At 38.0% G+C, this 24,712-nt stretch overlaps 1 long non-coding RNA gene across 1 annotated transcript in view; it reads left to right on the top strand.

Annotated features, from left to right (window-relative positions):
- The first annotated feature begins 235 nt into the window (after nucleotides 1-235).
- The window catches only part of LOC148755701 (uncharacterized), a 40,380-nt gene continuing 15,903 nt past the window's right edge, over nucleotides 236-24,712 (top strand). Inside the window, exons 1-2 of the long non-coding RNA XR_016018652.1 lie at nucleotides 236-349; nucleotides 2,927-3,131. This is a non-coding gene — a long non-coding RNA (uncharacterized LOC148755701). The remainder of the gene's footprint in view (nucleotides 350-2,926; nucleotides 3,132-24,712) is intronic.

Here is a 24,712-nt window from a genome sequence, read left to right on the forward strand (position 1 = left end):
AAAAGCCTGGTCTATAACAGAAGGCAAACTGGCCCAATTTCCTCCCTCCCTGCCTCATGGCAGTTGTCCAAATGTCTGAGAAGCAGACCTCACAACTGTGCAATTCCAAGGGTGTCACTGCACTTCGTGAACACACCTCCTGGCCTCCATGGAATCTGGCACTATGCCGTCCTCTGAGTATGGATTTATACAATCCAGAAATGTGGACCAGAGCTCAAAAACATGGAGTGGGTTTGCAAGGATCTTTGCTTTACGGGGCAGCTCTTATTTCTTTCACTGTGAGAATACCCCCACTTTTATTCTCAGCCCTCCCAGACACCAATCCGGAATGTCCATCTTTAACCTGCAGGTATGCAAGTCTGAGGGGTTCCTCTGAAGGAGGACTTCTTATTAAAATGGTAGAGCTTTGGGATTTTAACTGGGGAAAGGCAAGACCATTTCGTTTCACCTCTTTATATTTTATTGTTTTAGCAGCAGGAAAACAGCATCTAGCTCCTGTTTCCCTCTTACTATTTAAATGCCTAGATTTACATCTTGCCTATTACTTTGCAGATGGAAGGGGTTTGGAAGCACTATAGACACTGAAGGAAAAAGCTCAGTAAGAGAACAGCATGCTTTTCAATTTTCTTTTTTAAAACATCTAGTGTCCAAGAGCTTTGGGTGTTTAAGGGATTAGACATTGTGACACGTTTGTCAGTTTGCATCAGATTTTATCAGGAATCACCATCAGAGTGGGACGTATGCAATGTAGCTTATTTATATCAAGGATAGGCTCATAACACATGTTCTGGTTTTGATACCAAAAGTTATAGGGATCACGTCGTATTTGCTGATTGATGACTGTCTAACGAAAGGGGTTGAGGTGACAAGATTTTTAATCTTCTAAATGTTATAGAGGTAAGTTTCCAATGGGTTTGCTCTCTCAAGCTTGGTCTCTGTATGATGACCTACTAAAGCCAAATAGATAACTGAATGCCTTTGACAATGCCATGTGAAAACACTTTCCTCTGCATGCCCTTATGTTTCCTCCCCAATAAAGAAGTGATTAGACTTACTTCAAGTTAAAATATATTAACAGAACGTATTGGTTACAAGCACATTACTTTTTTCCCCCATACTAGTTTTTCTTTTACTTATAAGGAGAATCTATTTATCTTGATTAGATACAAATGCAAAACAAATGCTGAATACCAGCTGTTATATCAGCAGCATTTTCAATTCAACTTTAAATGAAATCTTTAAGAAAGCAAGTCCAAGAAAAACCTCATAGTAAAATTTGTGTCTCATTCACAACAATCACCAAACCATATTGATTACTATACCTGAAGAAGTCATTAGGTAGCATATGACACTGAATTCTATTTAGAATGTTTTTTATCCTGTATTGAAAAATAAAGAACATTACCTAAATGATTAAAGCGGCAAGAAAAAAAATCTTCCTTAAAAGCCATCTGGGAATTACCATATTGGCTGCTGGAACCCAACATCTTGGTTCTATATGTGAGTCAGAAGGAAAAAGAAAAAAAGAAAGAAAAGAAAGAATGAAAAGAAGAAAATGGGACCCCGTCTTTAAAGATAAAACAAGGAATAATTTTGTCCAATCAAGGGGACTTCAAAGAAGGAAGGTATTTATGAGAATGAAGCAGTCAGCTAAACCTCACAGCAGCTCAACTCACGACTGATCCCAAGAGCAGTCACAAAACTTTGTCAGCCAAGATCAGACTCTGTTAATAAAAAAATATGTTCCTGAACTCGTGCTCGGTAAATCTAGGCACATTCTATATGCAATGCAGGCTCTGTCGTTTTGGCAAATCTATCTTGAACTGGAAAACAGTTCAGTGAGGAATTAAGAGTGAAAAGATGTAAGTCAAAGGCAAGAAACCTAGCAGTGGTAGCAGCCACTGATATTACTAAGCAAGTGTTGGTGAGCGTTAAAAGACCCTCATCTGCACCCTCTTCTGCCCAATCCATTTGGCAAAGTGTAACTTTGCGGCTTGGTAAAAGGCTGAATGTCCATCTTGAGATACTGTATATATAGGTTGAATATATAGCTTGATATAACCTGACCAAATCATGTGGATAGAGGAATGACGCCTAAATGCTTTTACATATTTTGAGTTGCTGGGGAAATTTTTTCATTGAAATTCACATGTTCCAAATTTCTGTATTACCTTGAGCCTGGATTCTCAAGGGAAAACTCACAACCTGGCAGTAGGAACAAAAGACAGAAATAAACTCTCTATTGACACTTTAGATTAGACATGGTTGCAAGGACACTCAAGATGACAGTTACCCCCACTGCAGGCCCTATTGACGGATTACAAGCAAACATTGCCTACTACCTGGTAACTTTACCTGCTAATTACTTGGAAAGATTCAAATTCTCAACAACTGACCTCAGATTTTTTTTGTGTGTGTGAGTTTGAGGAACAATTAGGGAGAGGTGGGGGGCGACTTTAGAAAGCTGCATAGTGAATTTGACAGTCAGTCAGGAGCTGCTGAAATTCTATCAAAAATATTCTTGCAGCATAATGAAGCTTTTCAGGCAGTCAGTTTCCCCAGACACTTACCTTTGCCAACAGTTACAACAATAAGGAAAATTTTATTAGTGGTATGGTGATTCTTTTTTTTTTTTTTTTTTTTTTTAGTGCTGACTATAAAAACACCCACTGAGCTGTTTGCAGGCTCTGCCAAGTGGCAAGTGCACAGTGAATTTCAGATAAGAGAAGACTTTGGATTCTACCCCTAAAATGATACTTGGGAGGAGCATATATGTCTTTCTGGATGGAAGAAAGCAGACGGGTGTGTGGGTGGGGGTGTCTGGGTGTGTGTGTGAGGGAAGCAAGAAAGATGACAAGAAACAGATGAAGAAACACTGAGACAAGCTAAGGCGACTTCATTTGCTTGTTTTTCTCCTACTTCTCAGTCATCCCAGTGGGATAGCATCTAGTGAAGTCCTGGGGCCTCTCACGTGATAATGGCAAACATTAGTGCTGCCTCTGGCTCTGCCTGTGGAAGAGCTGACCCCTGAAGGAATTCCTCCTGATGAAGGAGCTGCACCAGTGAGAGACAGAGAGCAGGGATCCAGATGCTGAATGTCTTGCCAAAGGTCACACAAGTCACCCTTCAAGGTAAGAGTAATTAGCTCATTCATTCAACTGACATTTGCTGAATGCCTATTATGTGCTAGATGGTAGATATGTGGCCCAATATGTAATTTAAGCACAGTCATAGCTACTATGGAATTTAGTTACTAGAAGGAGAAAAAGGTGTAGTTCCCTGTCTTTGGAAAGCTCACAGTTCTAGAAATAATAACTATTTATATTTTTACTTTGTACTTTGACAAAAGCTATTTCATTATATCTTCATTATACCCCTTATAAGGTTGTTATCTCATAAACTTGTAATTGAGAATAATGAGCCTTGACCTTGCTCAAGGTCACACAGTTGGTAAGCAGCAGCACCAAAACTTAAACTCAGGTGTCTTGATTCCCAGGTGTCTGGGACCACCATCCTGTCTGTCTGGAATTTGGCACAGTTATGAGTTTTGATGCATCCAAATGCAACTGAAATTAATTCCTGAGCTTTCCAAGACCCCACTAGGAGCTGTCCACACTCAGGCGAGATGCCAACATGCTATTACAAAGATTCAAGAAGAGAACCCCCCCAAAATATAAGAAAAGATCTCAAATTAACAACTTACCTTTACAATTTATGGAACTAGAAAAAAACAAAAAACAAAAAAACCTAAAACCAAATCTAGCAAGAGGAAGGAAATAAAGACTAGAACAGAGATAAGTGAAATAGAGAATAGAAAATAATAGAGAAAATCACAAACACTAAAATGCATTCTTTAAAAAGGTCAAATGACTAAACTTTAAGCTAGATGGACTAAGAAAGAAGAGAATGCTCAAATTATTAAAATTAGAAATTTTAAAAAGTGGAGATATTTCCACTGATTCTATAGAAATAAAAATGTTTATAAGAGAATACTATGAACAATTGTATACCAATGATTTACTAACCTAGATGCAATGGAAAAGTTCCTAGAAATGCAAAACCTACCAAGATTAGACCATAAAGAATTAGGAAATCTGAATAGACCTATAATTAGTAAAGAGCTTTAATCAGTAATCAAAAATCTCCTGACAAAGAAAAGCCCGGGAGCTGACAACTTCAATGGTAAATTCTACCAAGCATTTAAAAAAAAAAAACTAAAACCAGTCCTTCTCAAATTTTTCCAAAAAATTGAAGAGGAGGGGACATTTCCTAACTCATTTTATGAGGCCAGCATTACCCTGATACAAAAGACAAACAAAAACACTACAAGAAAAAAACATAACTAAAAATCAATATCCCTTGTTAACATTGAGGCAAAATTCCTCAACAAAATATTAGCAAACCAAATGCAGCATCATATTTAAAGGACTATACATAATTAGCAAGTGGGATTTATTCCTAGAATGCAAGGATTGTTCAACATAGGAAAATTGACCAATGTGATACACCACATTAACAGAATGGAGGAAAATGAAAAAAAAAACCACACACACAATTGTCTCAATTGGTAGGGAAATTCAACATCCTTTCATGGGAAAAAAGAAAACAAAACTAGGAATAGAAGGAAACTACCTCCATATAATAAAAGCTGTATATGAAAAACCCTCAACAAATATTATACCAACTGGTGAAAGACTGAAATATTTTCCTCTAAGATCAGAAACAAGGCAAGGTGCCTGCTTTCCCCACTTCTATATGACATGGCATGGGAAGTACCAGCCAGAACAACTAAGCGAGAAAAAAAATTAAAATCATCCAAATTGGAAAGGAAGAAGTAAAATTATCTCTTCACAATGTTGTAATCTTATATATAGAAAACTCTAAAGATTCCACAAGGAAATCCTAATAAACTAATTCATAGATAACACACAAAAATCAGTTGGATTTCTATACACTAAAAATAAACAATTTGAAAAACAAATTGAGAAAACAATATCATTTACAATAGCATCAAAAAGAATAAAATACTTAGGAATTAACTTTGTCAAGGAGGTGAGAGACTTATACAATGACAACTATAAGACATTCCTGAAAAAATTAAAGAAGACATAAAGAAATTGATATTTCATGTTCATGGACTGGGAAATAATATTGTTAAGATGCATTAAATCTCCAGATTTAATGCAATCCCTATCAAAATCCCCAAAATTTTATAGAAATAGAAAAAAATCATCCTAAAGTTCGTATTGAATCTCAAGAAACTGACCCCAAAATGACCAAAATAACCCTGAAAAAGAACAAAGCTGGAACACTTACACTTCCTGATTTCAAAACTTACTGTGAAGTTACAGTAATCAAAGTAGTGTGGTTCTGGCATGAAGATAGACATGTAGACCAATGAAATAGAATAGAGTCCAGCAATGTATCCTCACATGTGGACAAATGATTTTTAACAAGAATGCCAAGACCATTAAATGGGAGGGGAGGAAAGGCAGTCTTTTCAACAAATGGTGCCGGTAAAACTGGGTATCTACATTAAAAAAAAAGAAAAAAGAAAGAAAGAAAGAAAGGAAAATGAAGTTAGACCCTTACATAATACCATATACAAAAATTAACTCAAAATGGACCATGACCTAATTGTAGACCTAAAACTACAAAACTAGGAGAAAATATACAGCAAAAGCTTCATGGCATTGGATTTGGTGATGACTTTTTGGATATGACCAAAGACACAGACAACAAAAGAAAAAATGGACAAATTGGACTCTGTGAAAATTGAAACCTTTTGTGCATCAAAAGACACTAACAGAGTAAAAAAGGCAAAATATTTGCAAATTCTATATCTGCTAAGGAATTAATATCCAGAATATATAAGAAACTCCTAAAACTCAACAATGAAAAAAAAACAAAAAAACACAACCCTATTCAAAACTGGGCAAAGGACTTGAATTTCTCCAAAGAAGATATGTGTATGGCCAATAAGCACATGAAAAGATGCTCAACATCGCTAATCATTAGGAAATGCAAATCAAAACTATAATGAGATAGCACCTCATACCCATTAGGATGACTGTAATAAAAATAAATAAATAAATACATAATTAAATAAATACATAAATAAAGAGAGAGAGAGAGAGAAGGAAGGAAGGAAGGAAGGAAGGAAGGAAGGAAGGAAGGAAGGAAGGAAGGAAGGAAGGAAGGGAGGAAGGGGATAACAAGTATTGGTGAGGATGTGGAGAAATTGGAACCCTTGTGCATTATTGGTGGGAATGAAAAATGGTACAGCCACTATCGAAAACACCATGAAGATTTCTAAAACAAAAATGCAATTTCTAAAAAAAATAAAAATACAATTTCACTTCTGGGAATATACTCAAAAGAACTGAAAGCAGGATCTCAAAAAGATATTTGTATATCCATGTCTGTAGCAGCATTATTCACAATAGCTAAAACATGGAAGCAACCTAAGTGTCCGAGAACAGATCAATGGATAAGGAAAATGAAATGTGGTATAATATATACAATGGAATAGTGTTTAGCCTTAAAAGGGAAGGAGATGTTGACATACTATAACATGAATGAACATTACGCTAAGGGAAATAAGATAGTCACAAAACAATAAATACTGTATGATGCCACTTCTATGAAGTACTTAGAGTAGTCAAAATCATCGAGACAAAACATAGAGTGGTGTTTGCCAGGGGCTGGAGGAAGGAGAGAATGGGTAAGTATTATTTAATGCCTGCAGAGTTTTAGTTTTGCAAGGTAAAGAGTTCTGGAGACGAATGGTGGTGATGGTTGCACAACAATGTGAATGTACTTAATACCACTGAACTGTACACTTAAAAAAGATAAAGAAAGCAAATTTCATTATGCATATTTTACCACAATAAAAAATGAGGGAAAAGTAATTGTTAATAATCATATGGTGTGGCAATCACTTGCTTTTCTATAGTACTTGTTTGCACCAGCCACTCTTCTAATCATATTAACTCACTTAATCTTCACAATAACTCTATATGTATCATTATCATGTCCAATTTACATACAAAAACAATTAGGCACAAAGAAAGTCACGTACCCAAAATCACATAGAAAGAAAGGAGGTGGGATTCAAACTCATGTAAGTTGGCACCGTAGTTTGCATTCTCAATCACTTCATTATGTTTCCTCTCAAACATTAAGTTAAAAAAAAAAACGTAAGAGACGAGTTTATGCACATTTTGATGGGACCTATTGAGCAAATACTTCTCTGCAGCAGAGGGGAAAAAAAATGGGAGTAAATAAACCAAAAGGGTATTAATGGTGATCATATTAGTTATCTGTTCCTGTGTAACTAAATTACCCTCAAAATTTAGCAGCTTAAAGCAACAAGCATGTATTATCTGCAGTTTTTTTGTAGGTCAGGAATTTGAGAATCACTGAGCTGGGTAGTTCTGGTTGGGTCTCCATGAGGTCTCAGTCAAGCTGTGGGCTAGTGCTGCAGTCAACTGAAAGCTCGACTGGGGCTAAAGCATCTGCTTCCAAGAAGGCTCACTCACATGGCTGGCTGGTTAGAGTCAAGTCGCTAAATCCAGCCCTCACTTGAGGGGAGAGAAATTAGCTTCCATCTTTAGAAAGGAGGATTATCAAAGAATTTATGGATATAATTTAAAATCACCACAGGTATTATACTGGTCTTACAGGAGTGTAAGTAATGTTTTGATTAACCAAATTTCTGTATTGCATTTATTGTATTTTTATAATAAAAGACTTGGCAATATATATTTGTATTTAAGTACTTACAGACATTATCTTTGTATTTCAATGCACTCAGCAAACATTTCTTGAAGATACATCCAAGGTCACATTCAACTTTATCAACTACTCCTTTGGTTTTTATTACATGCTCTGAAAATAATAACCACTAGACAGACAGTTCATCCTAAATGTCTGCAATACAGCTAAGAGGAAGGAATATTTGAGCAGTAAGCCTTAAAGCACAAGCGCAAGATCTACTCCCCAAGCAGACTGCACTTCAGCCTAGCTGCCCTTAGCATTGTCTTAAGTTGTACAAACACCCTGTGCTTTTAGCTATGCTCAGTTCTTACAAGAAGTTGCCATATGAAACCTATTAGTATAGATTTTACAAATCTGTTTGCAAGGAAACTGCATACCGTGTTTCCCTGAAAATAAGACCTAGCCAGACAATCAGGTCTAATGTGTCTTTTGGAGCAAAAATTAATGTAAGACCCAGTCTTATTTTACTATAATATAAGACTGGGTCTTATATAATGTAAGACAGGGTCTTATATTACTTTTTGCTCCAAAAGATGGGCTAGAGCCAATTGTCCGGCTAGGTCTTATTTTTGGGGAAACACGGTATTATGTCTCTCAGTGCCTTCTTTAGAAGATTCCATGGAGGGGTTATCTTTTAGAATGCACTGCAATGAAAAAATTGCTCCCTTGAAGAATAAGTGAGCCTAGTCATCTTTGAGTTATAAAGTTTGACATGTTTCCTTTCCTTGTCTGGCTCCAACAAAACTCATAGTAACGTACTGCCTTTTGTTATTAACATAGGTCTTTTCTCTTGCATGATCTTGATTTTACAATATTGTAACCTTATTTTACAGCAGCCCTTTATCCAAAGTTATGAACAGTATTATTTTAGAAAGAAGCAGCTAGAAACAATAGCTACTGTTTTAGCACTTATCATATGTTAATCACTGCCAAGATATATATTTGTAGTGAGGTCTCCAGTGAAAGAGAATTTTTTATTTTCTTTTTAAAACAGCAGAGGTGCAATTCTAGAGTGGTTGACAATTTTCCGTTTCTCCAGATAGAGACCTTTGGGACATCCTTTTGGGGTGTGAGGTTGGGATTATTATGAGGAAAACTTACTAATGCAAAGCAAATTTCTATTCATGGCTTTTGGGAAAAATGTGCTGTCACTATAAATCTTAATGACAATGCTATTGACTAAAATATTAAGTATTTTGTTTATTACTACAATATAAACTAGATCAAACTTTAGCTGCACTATATATCTTTTCAGATGTAGAGAAATATGTTTCCAAAAATAGGGATTTAGACTGCATTTTACAGCCCACACATTACTTAATTTGGAACTACTTAAATTGGCAAGCAACCTACTTTTTGAGCAATATACTCCCAACTTTTGTGATTGTCTTGTCTGGACAATGGAGGTCAGATATCTCTGGGTGAGGGTAGGAGTTTCTAGTGAAGGAAGTGAATGGTGGTTTTGTTTTTTGTTTTGTTTTGTTTTGTTTTGGTTTGGTTTGGTTTGGTTTGGTTTGGTTTTGTTTTGTTTCTTGCCAATTGCTCTGGCTAGGAAATGCTCAGGTAGGAAAAGCATGGTCTTGAACAGAAGCAGAGGAGGGCCCAAACTATGTTACGTGCTGAGAACCAACACCGGTGGGGGGGTTAGAAGGGAGAATCATTGTGAGATCTAGAGATTCTCATGAGACCTGGGGCCTCTGCTACTTGGGAACCTGTGGGGATCAAGGCAAAGACCTTCAAATGGGCATCACAGCCTTAAACCCCAAAAGTAATCACTCTTGGTTGTAGTGTATATCAGTTTTATTTCTTCACTTTCCCTCAGTTAAGTAGTATAATTTTTATACATACTTCTAACTCATTTAATGTTACTGACCACCATAATGACTCATTATAATTCTGTTGTCTCTAAAATATTTCACTCGAAAAAAATAAATAAATAAATCAAGAAGGAGAGCATTTGTATATGGCCATCCAATATAGTCTACACACGGCCACGTGGGTAATACGTGAGAGCCAATAGAGCAGATCGTACTATTCACGTGTGTCAAGGAACATGGGAGTCAGATGCAGACACTCTCAAAGAGTTGAATGCATTGTTATCTTTACTCCTGTTGTGGCTTCCTTCTGCCATTTATTTCTGGCAATTAGTTTTGATTAATAATGGCTGACAAAGGTAAGCCAAGTGAAATGTTCACTTGCCACAAAGAATGGGAATTATACTAACTATTCAAATGCAAGTTTTCCAGCTATTCAAGGATACGATGGAGCAAACCAAGGGTAAATCTCAGCAGGCAGTTAGGGATCAGAGGGTCTTTTGACATTAAGGAGGACTTCATAAATATCATCACAGAATGGAGGATGGATTAACAATGTTATAAGTGTCCTTCAAGAAACTATGGCCAGAGATATGTCATAGCCCATCTGCTCTCAAAACCTTTAGAGTGCTAATTTGTAAAAATACCTCCACTCTGCACTAAATGGGCTACCTGTGTACTATCTCACTTAATACTCATGACTATTATTTTGCAGATGGGAAAATCTGAAGCCCAGAAAAGCTAGGGGGATACAGAAGATACAAAGTTTTACAGCTAAGCAATTATCCTGCAGCCACCGTATGGACCCAGACAATCTGATTCTAGAGCCCATGTGCTTCATTGACGTCTGCTCTCTGCAGTATTGCTTTCTTTATCCTCTCCTGCGTTCAATTATATTTTATTAAATCAGATGCTTAGCAGGTTGGAACTGGAGGAGGGGTTGATAATTGTAAGGGAGTGACTGGATTCATATTTAGAGCAGTGTAGAAGTGGGAGTAAGAAAAGTCTTATGAGAAATTGTCAATTGACTAACCCCAACATCCATTTTCACCTCTTCTTCAATAATAGAATCAACATACAACCATGTGCCCAGCTAAAAAATGACGTCTCCGTTTCTTTTGCAGATGCATGTGGTCTATGATCAACTTTTGGTCAATAAGATTTATGCAAAAAATATCCTTCTATGCACAGGCCATGCCCATCTTCATGCCTTCCTCCTTCCTACTACTTAGAACTTGTATGAGATAGCGTGAGCTCTGCGGCTTTCATGGACCATTATATGACCTTGACAATGGAAGCCATATACTTAGGATAACGGAGCAGAAAATCAGGAACTAGACTCTAATGACACTACAAAGTAGACAGATCAACCCTGGAAGGACTACTTCCTTTTACACGAGCAGCAACTAAACCTTTATGTTATTTAAACCAGTGTTGCTTTGGGATTTTCGGTTATGTGCAGGCAGACACTACCCCAGGCTCTCGCTCATACTTGTATGTGTTTTTTTATTGCCTAAAAGCATCTGGCTGAGGAAGAAAGGGGAGGGCAGAGATCCAACTTGCACTCCCCTCAGCAAACCATGGATTGTGATATGGGGCGGAGTCCACTTGGATACAGAGACCATCATTTTCTAACTGATCCAAAGGTCTCATCTGCTCATGAAACTGTGGCCCTATCTGGAAGGGTCGCCTTTTGCTGATTCACAAAAAGGAAGTATATGGGCTAGCTATGGCTTCATTTGAATGAATTCAAATCCAGAGAAGTGAGTTATACAATGGCATGAGGTTACAGGAGATATCTAGAGCTAAATCGTTCCAAGGAGTAATAACTATAAGGGTTAATTTGTAGAATTTATAAGTATTTTCTCTGCTATTCCCAGAAATAACTTGGGGAAGGGGATCTAGTGGAAAATTGGCCTTCCTATAATCAGTAAGGTGAGGCTTAGGACAATTTAAATATGAAATGTAATGTGACTTTACTTTTTAATCGCCTCTAGTGCATTCATTATCTCATTTAATCCTCAAAACTACTTTACAATTAGATATAATTGCCCCAGTTTTGCAGAGGGAAAACAGACTGAGAAAGAGTAAATAAATTGTTCAAGGTCACAGCTAATAAGAGACAAAGCTAGGATTCTTACCTAGATCCGTCTGACTCCAGAATCTGTGCCCTTAACCATTACTCTGTATCTCAGCCAGCTCCTCCTGAGTTATCACATATCCAGATTAGTGAGGTCCTAAATTGAATTGAGCTTGTGAAACAAAAACACTTACAATGGGCCAGCTGATGTGTTAGGATCCTTTTGTTTAGAATAGAAAGATTGCCTCCTTTTCCAGTTATTTCTGTTTCTGAGAAGAGGTGTGCTCCACATGTGTGAGAAGCAGCCAGGATTCCCCCTCAGCATGACACAGCCCTCCCAGCTTCAAGAAGCCAGACTCGGAACTCTCCATGGGAAAGGGCAAGCCCTCTTTAATGAAATTTCGCCTCTGGAGGTGTAGCTTCCCTCTGGTGCTCAACTCGAGCTCGTCTTTGGATCACCCTACCCTATTTTAAGGCAGTATTAATGTTTTATGACTCATTTCCTGGTTTCCTGCTTGGAAAAAAAATCACAGCCCAGGCATTCTGTCTCAGACACTGCAAATAGCCGATGTGCAATTTGGAAAAGTATATTTTTATTGTAAGTGGGAGGATATGCAAGAAATAGGAAATTACTTCTGTTGGACTAATATCTGTTTCTTGTCCTTCTCCTTATCCTGCTGACCGTCCAACCACACACAGATATACACCTGGCCTCCTGCAGATCTCTGCACGGACACTTCCTATCAGACTATAAAATCTACCCTGGAGAGACAACGGGTGGTTATGGAGGAATTTCTCCCTTCAAAAGTTGACTCAAGATCATTTCAGGGATATGTCCTGGATATGTCCTTGGATTATCTTTATTTTTTTTTTTTTTTTTTTTGGTCTCGCTGGATCTTCCCTAGCCTCAAATGTGTACATGTGTATGTGGAGGAGAGATGGGCGTAATCATTCAAAATAGTATATTTCTTCCTCCAAATAAAAGCTGATCCTCAACAAAAGGAATACTAATAAAATAGCCCTAGTACTTAGGTGAGGTCAGTAATGCATGCCTTTGCGTGTGCTTTAAGAGAAGTCGCTGTGGTTTAAGAGAAAGATGTCAGCTCTTAACATCTCCCTTTGAGTGACACAAATGGCTGTAGTCTGAATCCACCCCCAGTGAAACTCTCTCACACCTGACCCCGTGTCCCCATGTACAGGCAAACCAGTTATTCTCTAGGCCTATTACTGGAACTACTCCTCTTACGCCACTCACAAGGGAGTTTTGAAAGGCAACTGGTACAAATTGTACTAAAAAAAAAAAAAAATTCCTAAAGATTCACTCACTGCACCCAAAGGATGAGACCTGAATGTACCAAATTCATGTAGCTGAAAGCTATGAGGACAATTAGAACTTATATTCAAAAGGAATTTTATAAAGCAACAATCTACCAACATTTTAAATTTGCATATTGACACATTTTATGAATTTTTGCTGACTGGTGTAATTTTAAATACATACCCTACAGAAATGTATGTCTTGTCCCATATTAGAAAAGAAAATCTTGGGGAGGAGCAAGAACTGCCTTTCTTAAGCCCCAAACACTTAGGCTCTTTTATTTTAATGTTAATGATTACTGAGTTAATGACTCCATGCTAATCAAATTATTATTTCATTTACTCCTCAAATAGTAGCTACCTATTAATGTAAGTACTTTATTATCCCCATTTAAGGCATGAGGAAACTGGGGCACACAGATGTTAAGTAACTTCTCTAAGGCCACACGTGTTTGAACCAGACCTGTCTCGTACGTACTACTGCCCAACTTCAGAATCCCAACCTTATGCCCCCTGATGCTTTGTCTCGATTTGTTTGGCAGGAATTGGGGCGGGAGGTAGTCAGGCTAGAGTGTTTAGGGATGTGTCCGGGAAATGACTAAAATTATAAGAGGACCTCTTGTGACACGATGTTCAATGGATGGAAGCACTATCAGTATAATAATTTAAAAACTGCATATTTTCTTTGTAATAACCTTAGAATAAGATAATGAACTTTTCCCATAGACAAAACTGATAAAATTGTAAGCACATAAATGATCACAAACCACTTGCAGATTCCTATTGAGCAAGACATCTAATGTTGAATAACGTGAAGCTATTACATGGCTGTTGTTCTTATTACAGAGACATAGCGTCTCGGTGTCTTTAAAGTAAAAATGGTTTCACAGCCTTTTTCTTACCAAACCACAGAACAGCCTCAGGGCTAGTCCTCAATTAATCTGTTTCTTCATTTAATCACCAAACATTTACTGAGCACCTTCTCTGGGACAGCTTTAGGCCCAAAACTCTAAGCTGAAGAGATACCGCAGTAATGGAAATAACAGTTTGTACATTCTAGAGATTTTATATTCTAGAAGGAGAGACAGGCTTTAAACAAATAAATAGGTGTTTGTGCGTCAAAAAAATCAAGTTGATTAAGGGACAGAACATGGTGGTCACCAGTACTAATTTAGACAGGGTAGTCAGGGAAGACCTCCCTGAAGAGGTGACATTTGAGCAGAGACTTGAATAATGTGGCTAAATGGGACAATGAGCATCCAGGCATCGGGAACAACAGGTGGGAAAGTTCTGAGGTGGAACCCTGACTTCTGCATGCTGGAGACACTGCAGAGGCCCTTGAGGTTGGAACACAGTAAACAAGGGAGAGACAAAGAGATGAGATGGCGGAGTAGACAAAGCCAGGTCCCATAGACTCAGACCATAGGCTGTAAGGCCCTGACTTTTCTTGTAGGTAACATGGGAATCCACTGGACAGCACTGAGCAAGAGTGTTATATATTATCTGTCATATTTTAAAGAATCACTCTGGCTGCTCTGTCAAAAATAGACCATAATACCTAATGGTATTAATGATAGGTAAGAGCCACTCAGTGTTTGGAGATGACCATGGTACTGAATGTCAACTGCAGTGATTGCTGGTGTCTCCATCCTCTGTACCCACAGAAACTGAGGCAATGCAACTCGAACCTGCCCCTACAGAAAATTCTTAAAATGGACTATATGAATTGACCAGAAATGTGAACTTCAATGACGAATGTGAGCCTAAAAAAAATATATGTTTCTATTGAAGTCATCATGGTTCAAAGTCAGACTTCTGTTCTGGCAGAAGGCGCCCTTGGGCACTTCCAAGTATTCCAAATTCTTACCTTCCCTGTGAGATGGACCAGGCGATGCTGACACTGTAAGTAACGGCATCACAGAAATGGTCCAACTATAGGGTGAACTAGTGAGTTTTTATTTGCCTCCAGTTAGCCAAGAGAGAAAGGGGGAACAGGGAAGGGCAGGCAGAAACCAAGAAAGCTGAAATGATGAGAGGCAAAGTGGGCCCACAGGAAATTAACTAAGAAAAAAATCAGCACTGCAGGCCTACTAGGTGCCAGGAGCTGTGCAGATATGATCCTGTTTAGCTGGAAAAACAATGCTGTGAGGAAAATGAGGCTCAAATATGCTCAATTACCAACCCACGCAATTGATTAGTGACGGAGAAGATATTTAAGCTCAGGCTATTTGTTTTTTCTCCAAAGCTTGTGCTTTTTCACACAGTATCTAGTTGTGCTGAAGGTCTTGGCACAGTGACAGAGAGAAGACTGTCCTAAATCAATGTGAAAATAAATCTTGGGCTATTCATTACCCAAGCTTTATAAGCAAGCCATCATCCCTGTGGCAGGATTGAGCAGCACTGGAGAAATTGCTGTGCTCATGTAAGAAAGCATCATTCTAGTTTATGGTGCCTTTACCTGCAGGGTTGGAAGGGTGGGATGTGGAGGAGAAAGTATCCCCAAAACTGTCTTACCTGGCGGTGGAGCTGAAAAAATTAAAAGGGAAACAAAATTCCAGCTAGCATGTGGAAAATGGTTTCTCCGACTGAGCTCTCTATTTCCTTGAGGAAACATTTATCATTAGTTTTAACCAATTCGTATTAAATCTATCGGGTTTGGGATTCTAAAGAAACTAAATTGCAAAATGTTTTAAAAATATAGTTAGCTGCCTGAGCCCACCTCCATGAACATCATCCTCACAGGTGAATATAATATTCTGTTTATCTTCATTCAACAAATGTTTATTGAGCATCAACTATGTGCCAGGCACTAGGATAATTTGGCAAAGAAACTCCTAAATCCTGCTGGTATTCTTTCTGAACCAACCAAGTCCTCCTGACACATCACTGATTCTTAATAACAAACACCTGACAGAAAGGTCCCCAGTTAAATTATATGTAAAATCTACTGCACTTAGAATTTGGAAATTTGCGCTATATGAAAAAATATGACATACAGATCATTGCCCTTCATTTCTCAGTAGTCTTGCATCTTGTTCTCATTCTCTTAAGTCTGGTTATTATTAACTGGAGAGCATTCTCAGCACACTACAGCATATTAATTTCCACTGGCAACGTGTCAACTGGAGGAACTGTTTTTTATGTGTGGTTGGCATGTGTGTGTATGGGGGTTGCTAACTTTCCTCATGCGTTCTGAAATTCAGACGGGGCTGGGTGTGGAGAGATGAGGCTCTCATCATGGGCCGGTGTTGCCCATCTGGCTCATCACCTTCTGGATCCAGCGTCATCTCCAGAATTAACATCTGGAGACCCTCCAAGGAAACATTCTCTGTGGCCAGTACCTAACTGAGCCTCTAGTCATGCTGCTGGAATTATACAGGCCAGAGGAGGGCATGGGTGGATCCTGAAGACCCTTACTGTACTATTACACCAGGCTGCACTCCCTTCCTGGAGCTCGGCATGTCGGAAACACTAATCCTCCAGCCTGAGGAGAATTAAATCAGGCCAAGCTGACCAAACTGCCAAACTACGCAGCGCCACATTAGTCAGAGACCTCCCTGGGGTAGCTGGATGTGGAGAACTGAGAACTTTGCAATAAGGACCACCACAGTGCTGGTGGGGGAGCTCTAACATATTAAAAGATGAAATCACAGTATTGAATTTTAGAGCTGGAAGGGAGCTATGTCAAGCCCTCACTTTACAGATGAGGAAAGAGCCATCCAGAGAAAGCAAGTACTTTCTCCAAAGGCATTCATTCTACTGTCAAATGGCAAAGCCACACCTGGAATCCACACCTCTAGGCCCCCAGCCCCAGGCAAGCACTTAGAGCCATGGTAGGTTAACTCACTGGTAGTGTAGTTGTATTCTCAATAGACTGTCAAAGAAGTCTCCAGTGATGTGTTAGCTGGGAACACATTTAGGCCTCGCCGTAGATGCTTTCTTCCCCCACTTCTTCTTTTTAATAATCTCCAACTTGTAGAAAGTTGTGTATACTCTTCACAAAACTGTTTTCTCTAAACCATTTGAAAGTTGCTAACATGATATCCTGAATCCCTAAGTATCTAAGCCTACAAGGTCAGGCAATTAAGCTAGTGAAGTCATCCTAGAAAAACTGCGACATACCTCATTGCTGAATATCATTACTGTCACCTTCAAACTACTCCCCTTGGGAATCTAGGCACCATGCCAGCACCTAGCCCACCCTTCAAAGCAATTTTGGAATTTTTCTGGAGTGGCCTTCAGAGCTGTCCTCGTATTACCCTTGATGTCCTGAATGTCATGAAAATGTCTTCCTTTCAATATTTCCCCAAGAAGTCATTTGGGGGCAAGATCAGGTGAGTAAGGAGGGTGTTCCATTCCGATACACTTATTTGTTTACAGGCTCAAAACTCCCTCACAGACAGTGCTGTGTGAGCTGGTGCATTGTTGTGATGCCAGAGCCATAAATTGTTGGTGAAAAGTTCAGGTCGTCTAAATTTTTCACTCAGCCTTTTCAGCACTTCCAAATAGTAAACTTGGTTAACTGTTTGTCCAGTTGGTACAAATTCATATAATCCCTCTGATATATATAAAAAAAAAAAAGTTAGCAACATCGTTGCAACAAGTTTGCGAAATTTATTGTCACACCTCATATATATCTTATAAACAAAGATAATTTTCCTATATTATTTTTAAAAACCCACAATATATTATCAAATACAATCATTAAAATTAGGAAGTTAACATTGATACATTGCTACCATCTAATCTACAGGTCCCATTCAAGTTTCCCAAAAACGTCTTTTATAGCAGAAGAATCCAGTTGGAATCACACAGCACATTGAGTTGTGATAGTCTTATTCAATCTATCATGGTTCCTCAATGTTTTCTTGACCTTCATGACCTCAACACTTTTGAAGATTACAGGACAGTTTTTGCAGAATGTTACTTCACTTTATCTTTGTCTGATGTGTTCTCGTGATAAGAATCAGCTTTTTATACTTTTGGCAAGAATATTACAGAAATTATGATCTGTGTATCTCATGTACCTTATCAGGTTGCACTTTATTTTGATTTTTCCTGTTTCTGATGATGTTAGCATTGATTACTTAATGAAGATGGTTTCTGCCCAACTTTTCCACTGAACAGTTACTATTTTTCTTTTTGTAATTAAGTGTTTTGTGAGGAACTGCTTCCAACTTATATAGCTGTTCCATTCCTAATCAAACGTTCAATGTCTTTATTCAGTTATTTATAACAGCTTGAGTGCATGGATTCTTATTTTGTTCAGAAGGCTATAATCCATTACCATTTTTATTTATTTTGACTCCCCAATTTTCTCAGGATTGGCCAGTTGGAGCCCCTACAGGCTGGATCCTGTGTCCTTTTGTCACATCCTCATCATTCTTTGTGCACTTCACTGTTTCCAGAACAAGACTTTGCAATGCAGACTCCTCTTGTAATGTCCCTGCTCCAACTACCAAATCAGCAAGAGATCTGGGTGTTTGGTATGTTCATTGCTATTGGTTTATCACTGTTCTCAGGCATCTCAGGCATAATGCTGGCCACAGAGCATTTCCCTCTGTGTACAAAATTGGGAAATACACACACACACACACACAAAGAAACAAAAAAAAAAAAAAAAAGAAAAAGAAACACACACTCATATATTTGTTTCTGTATATCTATTTATATATAGAGAAAGTAATGAGTTCACACTGAAACCTCCAATTCTAAAACTCTACAGAGTTCATTCTTATTTCTATATGCGGAATTTTCTTCAGCAGTGAAAAATTTGCTCCACAACATTCTGAATGTATTTACCTATTTGATGAAACTCTACAGCCACCACTGCTGTCTCTTCACATAGAAACCCTCCTTCTGTGCTTGCGCTCTGACTCCTACACGGGTCATCCTCCTGTGGGGCAGCCCTGCTCACCTCGCTTAGGCTCCCACGTCCCATCCTGCGTTGTGACTCACCTGCATGGACACCTCCTTCCCCTGGTTGGAAAGACCACAGAGGCTCCCCCTCACTCCCAAAGACACCTATTAAACTCCCTAAAGGCTTTGTAGAGAATTGTTCAGGAGGGAAAACAAAGGGGGAAAGATTAAGAAAAACACTAAGCCCTCTTCCTTATTTTGTCCCCATGGCCAACTCCAGCCTCCCATTACTCTATGGCTTCCACAATCCTCCATCACTCTTTTCTTATCTGAAAAAATGGCACAAATTCCATTGTACCGTAATCATTGGTGCCCACATCTGCCTTTCTCACTAACTCTGAGCACCTGAGGCATGGAGTATAGTCTATTCATCGTCTATATTCAAGATTCAGCATAATGCCGGCCACAGAGGAGGGACCCAATATTCACATTCGTTGAATAAATAAAATTAAGGATTACATAAAAGAATGGATGAACACTTAAATCATAAGCATCTCTTCACTATGTAGAGGCATTTCTATTTTAATTATTGTCTCTTAAAGATTAAATGTTTTTTGGAGCCAAGTGAATGAATATCTAATGTGGTGTGGTAGGTGTAAATCGACGGTGGTGTCTTAGTCTGTTCAGGCCCATAGACTGGGTCAAATCATAAACAACGGAAATATATTTTTTACAGTTCTGGAGGCTTAGAAATCCAAGATCAAGTTGCTAGAAGATTCTGTATCTGCTGAGAGCCTGTATCCTGGTTCACAGACAATTGTTTTCCTGCTTTGTCCTCACATGGGGGAAGGAGCAAGGGAGCTCTCAGGGGTCTCTTTTAGAAGGGCACTCATCCCAGTCATGAGGGCTCCACGATTACGGCCTAATCACCTCCCAAAATGCCCCATCTCCTACTGTGTTTCCCCGAAAATAAGACCTAGTGGGACAATCAGCTCTAATGCATCTTTTGGAGCAAAAATTAATATAAGACCCAGTCTTATTTTACTATAAGACCAGGTTATAATATAATATAATGTAATGTAATGTAATGTAATGTAATGTAATGTAATGTAATGTAATATAATATAATATAATATAATATAATACTGGGTCTTGCATTAATTTTTGCTCCAAAAAACGCATTAGAGCTGATTGTCCGACTAGGTCTTATTTTTGGGGAAACATGGTAATATATCACATTAGGAGTTAAGTTTTCTTTGGGGCGAACTCAAATATTCAATAGAAGTAGCAATAGGAGTGACATTTTAAACAGAAATTGGGGTAATGTTGGCCCTTTCAAATCAACCATTTACTAGGAGCTGTCTGTTTTGCCTTCTTGAGGAGCTAGCCATGTAATAAAAATATTAAGTACTTGAGGCACTTAATGATAAGGTGCTCTGACTAGTGCTTTGTATTTATTCTTTCCTACCTAGCCACGAATTATCTGACCTTCCAGGCCTACGTCAGCCCTCATATCATCTATTCCATGAATCTTTTCTCAATGATTCTAGTTCATATGGACTCCTGTTCTCTAAGTTTCTATGGCACTTAGTACCACAAAGCCAGCATTACATTTTTATTTAAATTAGCTCTCCAAATAGGCTATGAATCTTTCTTTTTTAAATCAACCCTTGGATTTTATTGCATCTTTAAAATATCACAAACAAGTCTGAGGAATCATCCTATATCTTATTATTTCTGTCGTGGGACAACTTAGGTCTTATTTATCAGCCTGCTGAACTGTCCCTTTTGCAGAAACATAGATACCATCTAAAAATTTTCTGATATCCTTGTTTTTAACTGTTGTGGCTTGTTGAATCAAAGCAGCTAAATTTGATAAAAGTTCAACGTTGTTAGGCTATGAATCTTTTGAAAGCAGTGACCATGCCATTTACTTCTTTGTTAGCTCTACTAGTGTCTAGAAAAATATTAAATGCCTAATAAATATTTGATTGGTTGATTAACATTTGTAAGTGGCAATATGTGGGTTTAGTAGTCTGTATCCCTCAACCTGTAGCTCTAATAAATATTACTTCTTGGAATAATTTCAACTGGCTCTGGAGCATGGGGCTGTCGCTGGATGCCGGGTGTGTGGCCCTAGAGTGATTAGGGCTGATGTATAGTAGCCCAGAGTGTGCGAGCTTGATAAGAGAGGTGACTAGGGGGTGTGGATTTAATTAGCTGCCCAAGATACGGAACTGTCTGGCCTTTGGCATGGCTTCAAAACTGGGTCAGAATAGTATTATTTAAAAAAAAAAACAAAAAAAACTTATTACAGTAAAACTTATTATGCTAAAAAGAAATGAATTATCAAAGCACGAAAAGATATGGAGGAATCTTAAATGTATACTGCTAAGTAAAAGAAGCCAATCTCTAAAGTCTCTACCTTGTATGATTCCAATTATACAACATTCTGGAAAAGACAAAACTATGCAGATGGTAAAAAGATCAGTGGTTTTCAGGGCTTAGAGGGGAGGGATAGATGTACAAGCAGAGCACAGAGATTTTTTGGGGGTGGGGTAACTATTCTGTACGATGCTATTATATAATGGTGGATACATGTCATTATATATTTGTCCAAACCCATAGAATGTACACCACCAAGAGAGAACCCTAATGTAAACTGTGCACTTTGGGTGATAATGATGTGTCAGTGTAGGTTCATTGACTGTAGCAGATGTAGCACTCTGTTGTGGGATGTTAATGAGAGGGGAATGTTGTACATGTGTGGGGTATATAAGACCTCTGTACTTTCCACTCCATTTTGCTGTGAACCAAAAGCTGCTTTCAAAAATAAAATTTATTCATTTTTTAAAAAGAGAAAATATATGTCATTTCGAAACAGAAAACTGAAGGAGTGTTTTCCTCTGGAAATCAAAAAAGAAAGATCAGTGGCAATTATAAAATCATTATGCAATGAAAAAAAATAAGATAGATGATGGAACTCCATTATTATTAAAAGGCAATCTAGAAAACAAAGTCAGAGTCATAGAATATTTATTGAATGCAGACTGCATGCCAGCCACAAGAAGCATTCAAATAATGAAACATTATCTCATGTAATACTTATCTATTCTTCATGAAAATGTATCATTAACCCATTTTAAGACATTAACAGAGGCTCAAAGATGATAGGTAGTTTGCCCAATTTGATACATTCAAGTAAGCAGAGTTGTCTCCTATTGGCCAAGCAGTACATTGAACTCTGAGATGATTCCATGATAAATAAGCACTATCTTCTGTAGGCAAAGAATTGACCATTTCAAGAGAAGTCAGCCATCTAATCCTCTCACCATAGAGCACTCAGGGCATAGGAAATGGAGAAGTGCATGGGAAATGGGGACTTGCAAGGCATAGGAATGTTCCATAAAGGAGACAGCATTAGGGCTGGGACTTGAAAGGTGAGTACAATTTCTGATAAACATATAAGGTCTGACAGTTAAGTTCGCGAACTTGTGGCAGAAATGTTGCTAACTTTTTAGGGCATCAGAGGGATTATTCATTATGAATTTGTACCAACTGAACAAGCAGCTAACCAAATTTACTATTTGGAAGTGCTGAAAAGGCTGTGTGAAAAAGTTACACGACCTGAACTTTTCGCCAACAATTCATGGCTCTTGCATCACGACACTGCACCAGCTCACACGGCACTGTCTGTGAGGGAGTTTTTAGCCAATAAACAAATAACTGTATTGGAACCCCCTCCCTACTCATCTGATCTGACCCCCAATGATTTCTTTCTTTACTGAAAGATAAAGGAAATATTGAAGGGAAGACATTTTGATGACATTCAGGACATCAAGGGTAATACGATGACAGCTCTGATGGCCATTCCAGAAAAAAGACTTTCAAAATTGCTTTGAAGAGTGGACTAGGCGCTGACCTCAGTGCATAACTTCCCAAGGGGAGTACTTTTTAGGTGACCACAGTGATATTCAGTAATGAGATATGTAGCACTTTTTCTAGGATGAGTTCACGAACTTAATTGTCCAACCTCGTATAATGTGCGAAAGGGTGATTCTGGTGGTAACGATGCCAAAGACAAAGACATGTAAAGAGCAGGAAGCTGAGTGGATGAAGTACGGCTCCATAGAGAGATATAGCTGGAGGAGCATACCAGGGCCATGACAGTCCTGCCAACGAGGACTATGGTTTTAGGATACCATTTTATGGCAGTGTGGAATTGTCAGTTATAGAGAAAGAGGGCTGAGGATAAGGAGACCATCAGGAGGCAAGAATAATATAATGATACCCAAGTAAGACAGAGGCAGATCAGGGTCCATGAAAGCATGAGGTAATTAAGTCAGAAATATTGAGGTTTTATTGAGTTATAAAACTTTGTAAGAGTTATAAAATGCTTCTAATTGTTTCTGAATTATGTTTACCTTAAAATGTTTGTCTAAACATCACCTTCTCAATGACATCACTTCTAACCACCCTATTTAAAATTGCAACTTTACCCCAGACTCCTGATCTCCTTAATCTTCCTTACTCTTTTTTTCCCATAAAAACGTATCAATATAACTGCTAACGTTTGACGTAATTTACACTTATGATTGTCCATTGTCTGTCTTCCTCCGCTGGAATAAAAGCTTCATAAGCAAACACATGTTTGTTTAGTTTATTTGTTGATTATCCCAAACACCTAGAGCACTGCCTAAGACATAGTAGATGTATAACAAATATTGTGAATAAATACATGCATGCATTGGCACATCCCCAGCAGGGCTTCAAGGTAGGCAAGTGACAGCATAAATGGAGACAATTTGAAGAGGATTTAGAGATAAAATAATCTCTTCTTAAAAGATTTATTCATGGACCTTAGGAGAAATAACTAGAAAAGGATTTTATGGTTAGTTAACAGCATATAACCAGTCAAGGAGACCATGTTTTTCACATGTAGTAAAACCTTCTATGGTACTAAATATACGTGTAGATCAGGCAAGAGACTGATTACAAAGAGAGATACTTTAGGTGTGGGGATTGAGTCATGACAGAAGCCCATTATAAGATTTGATAAGCAATATTTATCACTTTATCATGAAGGCACCATGGCAGATTTTTTTTTTTTTTTTTTTTTTTTTACATATTTTACCTTAATTAGCCTTTGTAATAGCACGTTAGCACTGTAAGGTATTGTTATTTCCAGATATGAAACTGGCTTTCCCAATGACATAGTTTAAACAAGTCCATCTGATTTCAATGCCTATGTGCTTCCCACTACACCAAGAAAATTATAACAATAACAAGGGAAAGAGGAAGATATTATTAAGCATTTATTCTGGACCAGACACGTGCTACTCACTTTATAATAACTCTATAAGATGGTTAACATTAGTTTACTTATTTTATATATAGGAAATCTAGCCCAGAGAGTTGAAGTAAATTGTTCAAGATCACATGTCTAGAAAGTTCTAGAACTGAGACTCAGACGCAGGCCTAATAAACGCTAAAGATCATGTTCATAATCAATACACCATATTGCCAAGTGGAAAACAATGATATTGCCAGATGGAACAGGCTGAGGTTTTGCAAATTTAGGGGAAAGGGAACTAGTGAAGATAGGTTTCCACAAGGCAAGTACAAAGAGATAAACATTTAGCAAATTAATGCAGCAATTTGAAAGGGTAGTTTGAGCAGATGCCATGTGGAAGTTACCAGAGAAAACATCAGTTCTTTAAGCCAAATGGTATTTTGAGAGCATGAAGAGAATGTAATTATAAGATTTTTAATCATAAAAACAAATCCATATACATAAACACTTAGCAGGAAGAAAAATAGGGCATATTGCTGAGACTATTACATTAAACATGTCTTTTACTAA

Source organism: Rhinolophus sinicus, chromosome 14, assembly GCF_057876585.1.
Source record: "Rhinolophus sinicus isolate RSI-liver-muscle chromosome 14, RSI-T2T, whole genome shotgun sequence".
NCBI classification, from domain to species: domain Eukaryota; kingdom Metazoa; phylum Chordata; class Mammalia; order Chiroptera; family Rhinolophidae; genus Rhinolophus; species Rhinolophus sinicus.